Source organism: Pan troglodytes, chromosome 7, assembly GCF_028858775.2.
Source record: "Pan troglodytes isolate AG18354 chromosome 7, NHGRI_mPanTro3-v2.0_pri, whole genome shotgun sequence".
Lineage (NCBI taxonomy): Eukaryota > Metazoa > Chordata > Mammalia > Primates > Hominidae > Pan > Pan troglodytes.
In genome coordinates this window covers 137750436-137764783 of record NC_072405.2, presented here as the reverse complement: position 1 = coordinate 137764783, position 14348 = coordinate 137750436, and the positions used below count along the sequence as shown (strand labels likewise).

The following is a 14348-nucleotide window of genomic DNA, read 5'->3' as shown; positions in this document are numbered from 1 at the left end:
CTTGGATCTCCTCTTTTGGAGATTAAGGGAGCTTGACTGTGTGCAAGTTAGCAATAAGGACTGACTACTGGATTAGGTGGACCATGTGTATATCATCTTGTGGTGGCCTTTTGGGATCTTCTGATCTCACTCAGAGTAAAAGCCAAAGTCCTCACTATGACCTAGAAAACCCTTTGTGATCTGTGCCCCTAGGTCTATGACTTCACCTCTAACTAATCCCCCTCACTTGCTTAACCTCCTTTCTCAATGGCCTCTCTGCTGACTCCTTGAACCACCCCAGGCCCTTTGCACCTGCTATTCCCTCTCCTCAGCATGCTCTGCCCCAGACAATTGCAATGCTAACTTCTTACTTCCTTCAGGTTTCACTCAGAAATGACTTTCTCAGTGGGGTCTCCCATGACCATTTTATTTAAGATTTCAACTACTTTGCCAGCATTTCACTTCTCCTCCCTTGATCTTTTCTTCCAAGCACTCACTGCCCTCTTGCACACTGTATCTTTTACTTATTTATCTTGTTCAGTTTCTGCCTGCCTCACCACAGTGTACATTTCACGAGGGCAGGGATTTTGTCTGTTTTGTTAATTGCTGTAGCCCTGGCATCTTGGGCAGTGCCAGCACCTGTTAGCATTAAATACATATTTACTGAATGAATGAGTGGCTTCATGCTTAAAAGCAAGAAGAGAGACCTTCATAGAGAAGTAGGAAAATGAATTGTTGCACAAATAAAGGGCCATGTAATGTGAGAAAGAGAGCAAGAGAAAGAGGTGAGATGCTGATAGATTTTCCAAAAACATTCCAGTTCCTACTTCCCATCTTTCATGAACCAAGATTTTTACTTCCTATCCATGGGCTATCCCTAAAAATTCCATTTTCTTAGGCTACTGTAATAGGGCTTGTCTTTATTGCTACGAAAAATCTCTAAGCAAAAAAAAAAAAAAAAAAAAAAAAAAAAAATAGAGTCAAACTAGAAGATGCTAATTGTTTTCTCAACATCCAGCATGTCTTTGGAGAATGGGGTTCTCATGTAGCAAACAGTTTTGTGGGTTCTCTTCCGTGTTTCCTTTCTTGGATAACTAGGTCACAGACAGCTGGTGTTTCCCATGTGGCAAAGGGAGCATGCACAGAAATCCCCACCTCCTCTCTCTTTGCTTTTCAAGCCCTGCTGAATGCCTCCTAATGATTTCATCTGCTCGGAGGTCTGCTGGCTTTTCCACTCTCATAGAAGCTGGTGGCGCCGGGGGCTGATGCATGCTCTGACTACTGACTTGAAACATGCTTTGATGAATTAGTGCAACTCGGCCAGCCATTTACTTTAAATTTTACCCTTGATTCTTCCTCTAGCAAACAATTAAGGAGCAGCAGTGGCTTCCTGCAGGGGAGACCAATGCCTTCTGTCCTCAGCGGAAACAGCTTGGCATTCTTCCAATTGATGAATGGCATGGACCAGGAGCACTAGTTATCTTCAGCTTCTGAGCATCCGAATAAATAAACATACAAATGCATAACATAAAATAAATTCAAATTACAAATGAGAAAACCAATCTAGGTTACCGGCAAGTCCTATGACTTGATGTGGAGGCCTGGAAGTGCATCCTTGAATCTTGCAATGCAGTGAGCCAAGGAGCAATGAGAGGCCACATGAATAACCGGGCCAGTGACAAGACACATGTCCTCCTCCTTGCTGGGTGAGTAGCCCAGTCCAACCCCAAAAGCTCCTGAGTAAGAGGAAAATGTCTCTTTAACAGTATTAAGGGATAATTTATTATGTGTATCCTTCCAGGGAAGCACAATGTCAGTAAAGGCCCATTGCATTTGCATTATTTCCAGACAACAGCAGCAGCAGAAAGGGACACTGATTTATTTCAGAGCAAGTACAGGTGAATTTAGTGTCTGTTGGGAATGAGCCAGGGAGAACTTAACCCGTTCTGAGTCTTTCTAATGCTTTAGGGGGAACCATAGGTTTTTGGAATAGTTCTATTGGCTTCTTTGGTCAAATTCAGTGTCCCCGAGCCTGTGCTTCTCAATCGCTTGGTAATAAAACCTCTTACAGGGTGGAGGTCAGCGAAAAAAATATGTTTAAAAACAGAAAATCTGGTTTTATGCCGTGGCCACGTTAATTTCTTTCCGTGTGACCTGGGCAAATAATTTAATCCTTTTACGACTCAGTTATCTCTTTTGAAAAATGAGTGTAATAATGCTCCCTGCAGGATTTTAATGAAAATCAACTAAGCAAATGTATTGAGTGACTTATATAATGAATTGTATAAATGACATTGTTTTGGTGTGACATCAATTTGGGATTCCTGGGACACAAACAGAAGTTTAGGTATTATCTTCAGGTGTAGTGTCTTGGCTAGCTTAGCTAGCAGAGAGCTTTTTTCTCAGAAGAATCATTCAGTGGGAGGTAAAACAGTCACTCTTTGAATTCTGGAATTAGAAAGTTATGAAATTCAAAAGGTCATGGTAGAAAGTGTCTTGGAGACATCTCTTCCGAGCTTCTGTTTTGGCAGAGGGAAAAACTGAAGCTTAGGGAAGCAAAGTAGACTGTAAACATCTCGGAGGGTGAGGTCAATCTTAATTATCTTTGGTTGTTGTTTCTTATCAGTATACACCAGAATGCCCTGCATCCAGCGAATGCTCAAAAAGTGTTGGTGGAAGTGACAGAATTCCATCACCATTAAACACAACCAGTGTTGCGGTTGACAATGGTAGGTTGGAGTATTTTCTCTTCTGATCCAGATTAGATCAGAATTTGATACTATTTTAATATTAAGCCTTGAAAAGAAAGTGTTTACTGGTCAACTGAGGCATCTTGGAAAGGGACATGACCCCTATAGAGCCAGAAACATCCTGGTAAATCCTCTAGTTTCAACTTCTGACAGAAACTCCTTGAAGTCTTAAAGAACAATTCCTTTTATTAAACCTTCATACAATTTTAACTTACACAGTAGCACACAATTACAAAATGTTACCCAATACATTACCTTATTTAATTCTCCTAATGATCTGGTGAAGTAGGCATTATTATTTCCATTTCTCAGAGTAAGAAATTGAGGCTCTGAGAGTCTGAGTGATGACCCAAGGATGTATAGGCACCGTCAGGACTGGAACTTGAACCCAGAACTCTTGATTTAAGTGTATTTCATTAACACTACCTTGTGAAGTACCAAGTAGATATCCCTTGCGCCTGTTTCTTCCTTCCTCCTTTTTCTCTCCCCTTCTCTCCCTTGTTCCTCTCTAGGCACTGAAGCAGGTGAAAAATCCATACAGCAGCTTCTGTCTTTGAAGAGTTTGCAGCCTCTTGAAGAGGGTTTAGAGATAAAAAAAGGTAATTCTAAATGCAGAGGATCTTTATTACGCACTAACCCTGATTGAACACAGCCCAAAAGGGTTAACTGACCTGCCTGGGAGATGGGAAAGAGAGATACACCACAGTCCAAGATACAGTTGCTGCTGGAAAAAGAAATCACTGAAATCCCAAAACACCCCTTTCAAAATATCTAGGCTTTCAAAACTGTGTCTTTCCTTCTCCCCTCTCTTAGACATGATGAATGAGAGATGTGTGTGTGTGACACATCCAACTGGAATCTGCAAATCACTGATCCTTTAAAACCTATTTTTGTAAATACCAATAAAACAAGTCTTGACGCTTGTTCCTGAGTTCAGGGAATTCATTCAACCTGGAGCCCTGGAGGAGGAAAGCTATTCCCTAGGAATTTTTCCCCTTTCAGGTATCTCACCTGAAACTGAAACTTGTCTCTCACTCTTCCATTTTTCTGCCTTTCTTTGATTCAGAGCCTATAATCCCTTCTGGTTTTCCTCCTTTGTCTGCCTTCACTTTGTCTAAGCAACAGAATAGTTTAGTTTGCCAAGTGAATAATACCACAAAGTGTTGAAGTCTGGAAATAATGCCTCATGGGCACTCCATAACTATTTGTTTAATGAATAAATGAATCGGTGAATAAATGAATGAATAATGGCCAAGTTTAAATACTAGCTCTATCATTTACCAGTTGCCCAGCTTTAAGACAGATATTTAACCTGTTTGTGCCTCAATTTCTTATCCTTCCATATTATGTATAGGAGATTATAAAAATGTATATACAAGCATAACTTGAGATATTGTGGGTTTGGTTACAGACCACTGCAATAAAGCAAATATTGCCATAAAGCAAGTCACGTGAAGTTTTTGATTTTCCAGTGCATATAAAAGTTATGTTTACACTGCTGTAGTCTACTGTGTGTGAAATAGTATTATGTCTAAAGCATGTACACATCTTATTTTATTTTTTTAATTTTTTTGAGACTGAGTCTCAGTCTGTCACACAGGCTGGAGTGCAGTGATGCGATCTCGGCTCACTGCAACCTCCACCTTCCAGGTTCAAGTGATTCTCCTGCCTTGGCCTCCCAAGTAGCTGAGATTACAGAGGTGCATGCCACCACACTCAGCTAATTTTTAGAAACTTTTTTTTTTTTTTTTTAGTAGAAGCAGGGTTTCACCATGTTGGTCAGGCTGATCTCAAACTCCTGACCTCAAGTGATCCTCCCGTCTCGGCCTCCCAAAGTGCCGGGATTACAGGTGTGAGCCACCATGCCCATTCTTAAATGTACACATCCTAATTAAAAAATATTTTATTGCTGGCTGGGCATGGTGGCTCATCCCTGTAATCCCAGCATTTTGGAAGACTGAGGCAGGAGGATCACCAGAAGTCAGGAGTTCTAGCCTGGCCAATATGGTGAAACTTTGTCTCTACTAAAAATACAAAAATTAGCCAGTTGTGGTGGTGGGCGCCTGTAGTTCCAGCTACTAGGGAGGCTGAGACAGGAGAATCACTTGAACATGGGAAGCAGAGGTGACAGTGAGCCGAGATCATGCCACTGCATTCCAGCCTGGGCAACAGAGCGAGACTCCATCTCAAAAACAAACAAACAAACAAAAAAACTTTATTGCTAAATAATAAACCTGGGCCTTCAGCAAATCATAATCTGTTTTTGCTGGTGGAGGGTCTTGTCTCAATGTTGATGGCTGCTGAGTGATCAGGGTGGTGGTTGCTGAGGGTTGGGTAGCTATTACAATTTCCTAAAATAAGACAAGAATGAAATTTAGTGCATTGATTGACTCTTCTTTTTACGAAAGATTTCTTTGTAGCTTACAATGCTGTTTAACAGCACTTTACCCATAGTATTGTAGATCTTTCATAATTGAAGTCAATCTTCTCAAGCCCTACTGCTGTTTTATCAACTAAGTTGATTGTAGTGAATCTTTTGTTGTCATTTCAACAGTGCTCACAGCATCTTCACTGGGAGTGGATCCCATCTCAAGAAACTATTTTTTTTTGTTTTTTTTTTTTGTTTTTTTGCTCATAAGAAGCAACTTCTCATCCACTGAAGTTTTATCACGAGATTGTAACAATTCTGTCACATCTTCACGCTCCACTTCTAATTCTGGTTATCTTGCTGTTTCTACCACATCCACAGTTCTTGCCTCCACTAAAGCTTTCAAAGTCATCCATGAGGGTTAGAATCCACTTCTTTTAAACTCCTATTAATGCTGATATTTTGACTTCTTCCCATGCATCACAAATAGTCTTAATGACCTCTAAAATGCTGAATTCTTTCCAGAAAGTTTTCAATTTAATTTGCTCAGATTCATCAGAAGACTCACTATCTATGGCAACTGTAGCCTTATAACCTGTATTTCTTAAATTATGAGGTTTGAAAGTCAAATTATTTCTCAATCCATGGGCTATGGCAGGAATGCTGTGTTCACAGGCACAAAATAACATTAATCTCCTTGCACATCTTCATCAAAACTCTTGGATAACTAAAAGCATTATCAAGACTCTTGGGTAGCTATATTGAAAGGAATCTTTGATTTTCAGCAGCAGGTCTCAAGCATGGACTTAAAATATTCAGCAAACCATTCTGTAATCAGATGTGCTGTCACCTAGGCTTTGTTGTTCTATTTACGGAACACATACAGAGTAGATTTAGCATGATTCTAAAGGGCCCTAAGAATTTAAGAATGGTAAATGATCTAGAACTAGAAATACCATTTGACCCAGCAATCCCATTACTGGGTATATACCCAAAGGATTATAAATCATGCGCTATAAAGACACATGCACACGTATGTTTATTGCAGCACTATTCACAATAGCAAAGACTTGGAACCAACCCAAATGTCCATCAATGATACACTGGATTAAGAAAATATGGCACATATATACCATGGAATACCATGCAGCCATAAAAAATGATGAGTTCATGTCCTTTGTAGGGACATGGATGAAGCTGGAAATCATCATTCTCAGCAAACTATTGCAAGGCCAAAGAAACCAAACACCACATGTTCTCACTCATAGGTGGGAATCGAACAATGAGAACACATGGACACAGGAAGGGGAACATCACACACCGGGGCCTGTTGTGGGGTGGGGAGGGGGGAGGGATAGCATTAGGAGATATACCTAATGTTAAATGATGAGTTAATGGGTGCAGCACACCAACATGGCACATAGACACATATGTAACTAACCTGCACGTTGTGCACTTGTACCCTAAAACTTAAAGTATAATAATAAAAAGAAAAAAAAAAAAAGAATGGTAAATGAGCATTGACTTTAACCTAAAGTCTCCATCTGCATTGGCTCCTAACAAGAGAGTTACCCTGTCTGGTGAAGCTTTAAAGCCAGGCATTGACTTCTCCTCTGTAGCTACGAAAGTCCTAGATGGCATCTTCTTGCAATATAAGGCTGCTTGGTCTAAAATGAAATTCTGTTGCTTAGTGTAGCTACTTTTATCAATTATCTTAACTAGATCTTCTGGATAACTTATCTTAACTAGATCTTCTGGTTAACTTACTGCAGCCTCTCCATCAGCACTTGCTACTTCACCTTTCACTTTTATGTTATGGTGATGGCTTCTTTCCTTAAACTTCATGAACCAGCCTCTGCTAGCTTCAAACTCATTTTCTGCAGCTTCCTCATCTTTCTCAAACTTCACAGAATTGAATAGAGTTAGGGGCTTGCTCTGAATTAGCCTTTGACTTAAGGGAATGTTGTGGCTAGTTTGATCTATCCAGACTACTAAAACTTTATCCATATCACAAAAAGATTGTTTTGCTTCTTATCATTAATGCGTTCGTGGGAATAGCACTTTTAGTTTCCTTTAAGAACTTTGCCTTTGCATTCACAACTTGGCTGTTTGGCACAAGAGGCTGAGCTTTTGACATGCCATACTCACTAAGCTTAATCATTTCTAGTTTTTTTTTTTTTTTTTTTTTTTTTTTTTTAGACAGAGTCTTACTCTGTCATCCAGGCTGGAGTGCAGTGGTGTGATCTCGGCTCACTGAATCATTTCTAGTATTTTATTTACAATGAAAGACTTGTGACCCTTTCTTTTACGTGAATACTTAGAGTTCATTGTAAGATTATTAATTCACGTAATTTCAATATTTTTTTCTGACTCAAGGAATAGAAAGGCCAGGGGAGAGGGGGAGAGATGGGGGACATGGCTGGTTGGAGTGGAGCAGTCAGAACACACACATTTACCAGTTTACTGTCTGATATGGGTGCAGTGTGTGGCACCCCAAAACAATTACAATAGTAATATCAAAGATCACTGATCACAGATCACCATAACAGATAGAATAATAACAATAAACTTGAACTTACCAAAGAATTAACAAAATGGGACACAGTGAAATGAAATAAGCTTACGCTGTTGGAAAATTGGCACTGATAGATTTCCTAGATGCAGGGTTGCCACAAATCTTCAGTTTGTAAAAAAAAATGCAATATCTCTGCAAAGCACAGTAAAGAGAAGTACAATAAAAAGAGATATGTCTGAATTTATTAATACATAAAGCACTTGAGATTCATTCTGGTACTGAAAAATGATTGTTTTTATTATTATTGTCAAAGAGACATGTGTGTGACTTGGGAGCCACAGGAGGAATGTTCTTGAAAGCCTGGGAGGCTTGGGAGGATGGTCTTTTGTTAGCTGTGAGGAGTTTAGGTTTTAAATACACATAGGAAAGGATGCAGGAGAGGGCATTTCAGGCAGTACTACTAGGGTAAAGGAGCCAGGTCTGGAATTTTCTGAAGGTAAGAGAGATAGAATGAAAAGTGAGGAGTCAGAAAATGCTGTAGAAAGAGGTGAGGAGATGTGGGGAATGTGGATGGTCAAATGGATTCGTAAAACTAAATTGTTGATTATGTATTGCATGGCTATTATGTGCTGCTGATACAAAATGTGATACAGACTATGTGCCCAAGAAGGGAGCCTGAGGTTCCACATCGTAAGAGTGATAAGGGTTACAGCAGAGGGATATTTCACATGCTGTTAGCCCAGGGGAAGGAGTATGTCATTCACTTAGGCTTCTAGAGGCCTCACAGTGAAGGCCTGCGCTCTCCAAGGATTCATTCATTCTCTTTCACTCTCTTGCTAACTAGCTTATTCACTCATTTAACATACATTCTTGAGCACTTGTTTATTTGCTAGGTGTTGATCTGGATGCTAGGGACAAGGCAGACACAATCATTGAGCACAGGGTCAGCAGGAGATCTCTCAGTGTTGATAGGGAGAAATCCTGTCCCAGGCAGACAGAATGACATGACAGAAAACCAAACCAAACCAAACCATGGAGCACTTAGAAGCAAGCATGGGCTTTCCACAGTAGCTCAACGGGAAAGGCATGGATGGTATGTGGTCCAAGAGTCACCTGGGGGTTGAGGTCATCATCATGTGCCAGACATGGGAAGGGGATGGAAGATACCAAACAGGAGAGGAGGATGGCCAGATTTATAGTTCAGTCTCAGACCACTGGTGGCAGGTGGAGTGGAGTGGTCTGGGTGAGCCCTCAGAGAAATATCGAAGGAGAGAGCAAGGAGCTCCCCATGGAGGCAAAGGGACAGTTGGAGCTAGAGAGGGAGATGAAAAGATGTTTCTTGAGGCAGAGTTCTCCCCACAGTGAGTCAGGGGTCAAGGAGAAAGCACCAGCTACTTGTCGGAGGGTGGGGAGGGGCAATGAGACCCTAAGTGCAGGAAAAGGGGGCCTGAGGGTGAGGAGGAGGTAAATGTTTCCTTCACAATGGCAGGGACCATAATTGTGGAGGAAAGACAGATGGTCCATTTCTGCCAGGTGCCATCCCTAGCGATTCCCCTCTGCAAGGACTCACCCTAGCCCTCTGGGAATAAGGAGTGGGTTTATTGGCATCAGTTCCATGCTTTTGTAGTGGGAAAACTATGATATCTGAGGATGAGTCAATCGGTCCAATCAGGACTGGTTGAAAACAACTTTGATGGAGAAGACTGGGAAAAAAAAACATCAAATCCCTAAGAATTCCATGTGTCAAAACAAAACCAGCACATCTTGATTCATTGCAGTTCTTGTGAAGTCTCTCCTATCCAGCTAATGACTTCCCATGCCAAGGGAAGCAGCATGAGGAAAAGTCAACACAACAAATTTTGCAGTCTCTGCTCTTACTTAAATTTCTTTTCCTCCCAGATTTTCCCATACCCCATTCTGAAGAACACAGGCAGAAATCCCTACCCCCACCAGCATTTTTTTTTTCTATCAAGGGGTTCCTGTTGCTTTTTTTCCATAGCACGTTTTACATACCTCCCCAATGGCACTTCCTCAATTGAAGTCCCATCTCATCATCATCATCATTATTATTTTTACATAGAGACAGAACTGTTCATTTCCCTTTAGTTGTCCCATCATCTAGTAAAGTGTCTGGCATGCAACTCAGCAAATGAATGTTTGCTGAACAACTAAATTATCAGTGGCAGGCAATATGTGTTCTAGAATCTTGTAATACCTGACTTTGCAAAGGAGACTCATGGAGACCAGGAGTAGGCGTAGGCACTCCTGTGCACTCCTCATATCACTGCTCAGTCTGCGTGCTTAAAAATAATTTGTTTTAGATGAAGCTGCATGTGGTCTCTTGCGGTGGCTCATAAATTCCAGTTGGCAAAAACAGCTGGGCTAGTTGCCTGAGAACCTCTAGAGACTGTGATTCAGTAGTTTCAGGGTGGGCCCCCAGAATGAAGAAAAATATATATATATGCCTTTCTCTTTTCTCTTTCTTTCTTTGTCTCTTTCTCCATCCATCCATCCATCTATCCATCCAAAGGTTTAGGCAACACTGTTGAGAGGGAAAAGTAGTAGAACTGGAATTTGGAGACTTGGCTTAGTAACTTATTTTTTTAAGCTTCAGAGAACCCATCTTGAAAATGGTAACACTTATTTAATTCCCAGGGCTAATCAGGACATATGATTAAATAACATTTATAAACATGAGAGACACACAGTGGGTTCTCAGTAAATGTTAGTTTAATCTGAATATACTGACAATAGAAAGTGCAGTAAGTCTGAGGCTTCTGGGCTAGTTCATAACTAGGAGGGAAAAATAAAGGATTTGGATGTAGATAGAATGTAATGATGCACTTTTTTTTTTTTGAGATGGAGTCTTGCTCTGTTGCCCAGGCTGCAGTGCAGTGGCATGATCTCGGCTCACTGCAAGCCCCACCTTCCGGGTTCATGCCATTCTCCTGCCTCAGCCTCCCGAGTAGCTGGGACTACAGGCGCCTGCCACCACACCCGGCTAATTTTTTATATTTTTAGTAGAGATGGGGTTTCACCATGTTAGCCAGGATTATCTTGATCTCTTGACCTCGTGATCTGCCCACCTCGGCCTCCCAAAGTGCTGGGATTACAGGCATGAGCCACTGCGTCTGGCCAATGATTCATTTTTAAATTTGTCAGGTTGCAGCAGTGTAGAAAGAGTCACTGCCAGGAGGTCCATGTCCCAGAGGCATGAGGAAATCCTTTGGCAGTTGTCAATCCAACCCACAAGGTAATAGAATTAACTTCCAGAGAAGTCATGAGCAGACACATTCATAGATCACCATGTGAGAAACTTTCTTTGCTTGGGGAATGAGAGGGAGACCACTCCTGTAAATGCTGCCAAAGGGCACATCCAAGGTGGGGGTGGGGTAGGAGGCTGGAGGCCCAACTGGACTGACTTGATGAGAGAGTTAATTAGACTCCTGGGTCCAGAAAGCAGCCCTACCCTGTTTGTGCCCCCCACGTGGAGCTGCAAGGCTGGGTGTGATTATGTGCTTTATAAGGAACACATATTTTGTAAGATTAAGACAAAACTGATGTGACTCTATCAGCCAAAAACAATTATTGTGTGCTTTTAATGTGCAAATATGAGAGGAACCTGGAGCTTATTAATCTGGTTTGGGTGGCCCCTCTTGGCCCCTCTAGCTATTTTGGCCATAGCTCTAACTTCATTGAATAGAAATAATTTGAAGTTTTCTTCTCCATTATCCCAGTTTTTGGTTTTGGTTGTTTTTGTTTTGTTTTGTTTTGTTTTGTTTCCCCCAGCACTGAACACTGTGCATAATAGCACATAGTAGACACTAACGATATTGAATCAAAGTGGTGTCGACAGAATTGGACTGTGCCTATTTGCCAGCACTTTTAAATCAGGCTTGTGCATCCTGATGGTATAGGTCTAGTTTGTTAGGAGTTCGTTTATGCTCCAGAGTCAACGTGAATGGTACCCTGAAGTCTCAACTGTTTTGGAAAGGTTGGTAAAGAAAAAAAAGGCAAACAATTTAACTTGATTATTAGGAAATATATAGTAATGTTAAAATGAACCTCCATATATTATAGAGTAGGATGTTAAATTTGCATGAGTTTTAAGATAAAGCACACAAAGTCAAAGTCCTCCCTTTTCTCCTGTGCCTGCCCCGAATCTTTGGGTATGCAGCATCCCTTGGAATACATTGACAATCAAGCATAGTGAGCTACACGAAGGCAAGAACTGTGTTTTTGTTCCCTGTTGAATCTCTAGCATGAAGAGCACAGTGCCTGGCACGTGGAAAGTACTCAACAAGAGAGTGGGTTCTGGATTATTCTCTATATGCTCCACATGCTCCTCTTCTCTGTTCAAATAGAGTGTTGACTCCTGGAGGGCATGTCTTAGTTATCTTCGGATCTCTGATGCCTGGTGCACAATAAGTTCTTGCTACGTCTTCATCTTGTGCTTCACTGTACGCTCATTGGGCCTAGCATAGTCTTCTGCAAATACCAGGCACTTTCTGCAGTTTTATCAATGATGCTGGCTTTGATGTTATGAATATCTGTGGTCAAATCTTTTCTCTGTCTATAAAGTGAGGATAACAATTTCTACTTCACAGGATGGATACCAAGGACCCGTGATATCTTTAATATGAGACATTTGACACAACACATCTTCAACAAATGCCAGTCCTCTTTTCCCCCTTGTTTCAGTCTCATTTCTAGACAATTCCTTCTATGGCTTAGGACGAGATTTGAAAGGGCTAAGTTTTGATTCTAGTTCTCAGCTTTAACCCTGGTTCTGCAGAATAAGGTTGTTGATTTTTCTGATTCTGATCAAATCTCTTACTGCGTTTGAGGCTTAATGTTTCTATCAGCAAAATGGGTACAATACTTGCAACTACTCTCTACTAGTGATCTGGGAAGAAGAATGAGATAACGTCTGGAAGGAGCCTTGAGCTTCAGAGGTGAAAGGTGCTGTATGAATTCAAAGACCAGAAGGTCTCTGCTATTATTCTTCAATGGTTTGTTGGCTTCTTTTAGAACAGGAGGCCGTTTGACTGACAAAGTCATCAGCTCTGTCTCCTTCCTAAAAACCCTTTGAAATCATTTGTAAACACCTCTGAGTGGTAATGATTTGCTTTTGCCACTCCCGCCCCTCCTCTGCCTCATTTGTTTGCTCTAAGGTTAAAGGTAATTGCTTTTGGGGTGGGAGGAAAAGTGAAACAATCCCAGGGATAATTGCCCCAAGGTCAGCAAATCCGTGTTCAAGTCCTTACTCAGACTCTCACTAACATTGGGAAAATCACTGACCCTCTCTGGGTCTGAGCTGGAAGCATCAAGATTGGACCAAATAATCTCCAAGCTTCTCCAACCAGCCTTCAGAATGTGGACCAGATGCGTGACAGAAGAGCATATTCCGTGTCAAAGTAGAACTAAAAATGGAGGCTGAGCACAATGGGAGGAAAGAATCTCTTCACTGAAGAGGAGGGTGTTGTTGAGCATGGACTGAATGGAGATGGAAAATACCATGAGCAATCAGATTAAGCAGGGCCCTGAAATCCAGGCAGAGAAGTTGAGTCTTGGTGCCACATGTCAACTTTCCTTCTACTGGGAGACAATATGGGGCAGAGAAAAGAGCCATATTGTGATTTTGGAGCCATGCAAACCTAGAAGACTTTAAAAACCTTTAAATTCTTGCTTTATCACAAATTAGTTATACCTTTGGACACATTATTTCACCGTCAGAATCTTACTTTTCTCTACAATGGTGATAAAAATACTCACCTTTTGGGATTGTTATGAGGGTTAAATGATGTGGCACATGTAAGTAGAGTAGATCTTTATTATTCATGGATTCTATATTTGTGAACTCACCTACTTGCTAAAACATACTTAAATCCCCAAATCAATACTCATGGTGCTTTTACAGTGATTCTTGGACATGCTTAGAGTGGGTGGCAAAACATCTAAGTCAGTTGACACACATGGTCCTAGCTGAGGGTAAACAAGGTGAGCCTCTGCTATCTCATTTCAGCTCTCACATTGTAACAAGTGTCCCTTTCAATCTACTTAGCTCCACATTTTCCCCATTTTTATGCTTTTTGATGAAGTGTTTTTTTGTTTATTTGTTTTGTTTTGTTTTTGTTTTGTTTTCTTTCTTGAGATGGAGACTCACTCTGTTGCCCAGGCTGAAGTACAGTGGTGCAATCTTGTCTCACTGCGACCTCTGCCTCCTAGGTTCAAACGATTCTTCTGCCTCAGTCTCCCAAGTAGCTTGAACTACAGGTGTGCACCACCACTCCCAGCTAATTTTTTTGGTGGTGATTTTTCTGTTTAAAACGGCCCCATTTCAGCATAGTGCTGAAGTGCTGTGTAGTGTTCTTGAGTGCAAGAAGACTGTGAAATGTCTTATGGAAAATATATACATGTTAGATAAGCCTCATTTAGGCATGAGCTATAATGCTGCTGGCCATGAGTTTAATTTTAATGAATCAACAAAATATATTGAATAAGGTGTCTTTACATAGAAACACACATAAAGCAAGATTATGTATTGCTTGGATGATGAAAATGTTTTGGCCAGAGCTCACGGGAACCTAATCTTCTATTTTACCTAGGAACATTAGTTCAGTGTTCGCTAACTCAGTATCCATGGAAACTTCATAAAACATAACTACTGTGAACAGTGAGAATTGACGGTATCTGAAATATTATTTATAAGTCAGCCTTTGATAGGTTATGCTGC

At 41.0% G+C, this 14348-nt stretch overlaps 1 long non-coding RNA gene across 1 annotated transcript in view; it reads left to right on the top strand.

Moving 5' to 3' along the window:
• Window positions 1-267: 267 nt before the first annotated feature.
• The window catches only part of LOC100615671 (uncharacterized), a 180845-nt gene continuing 166764 nt past the window's right edge, over window positions 268-14348 (top strand). Inside the window, exons 1-4 of the long non-coding RNA XR_002937795.3 lie at window positions 268-764; window positions 1342-1685; window positions 2606-2708; window positions 3242-3328. This is a non-coding gene — a long non-coding RNA (uncharacterized LOC100615671). The remainder of the gene's footprint in view (window positions 765-1341; window positions 1686-2605; window positions 2709-3241; window positions 3329-14348) is intronic.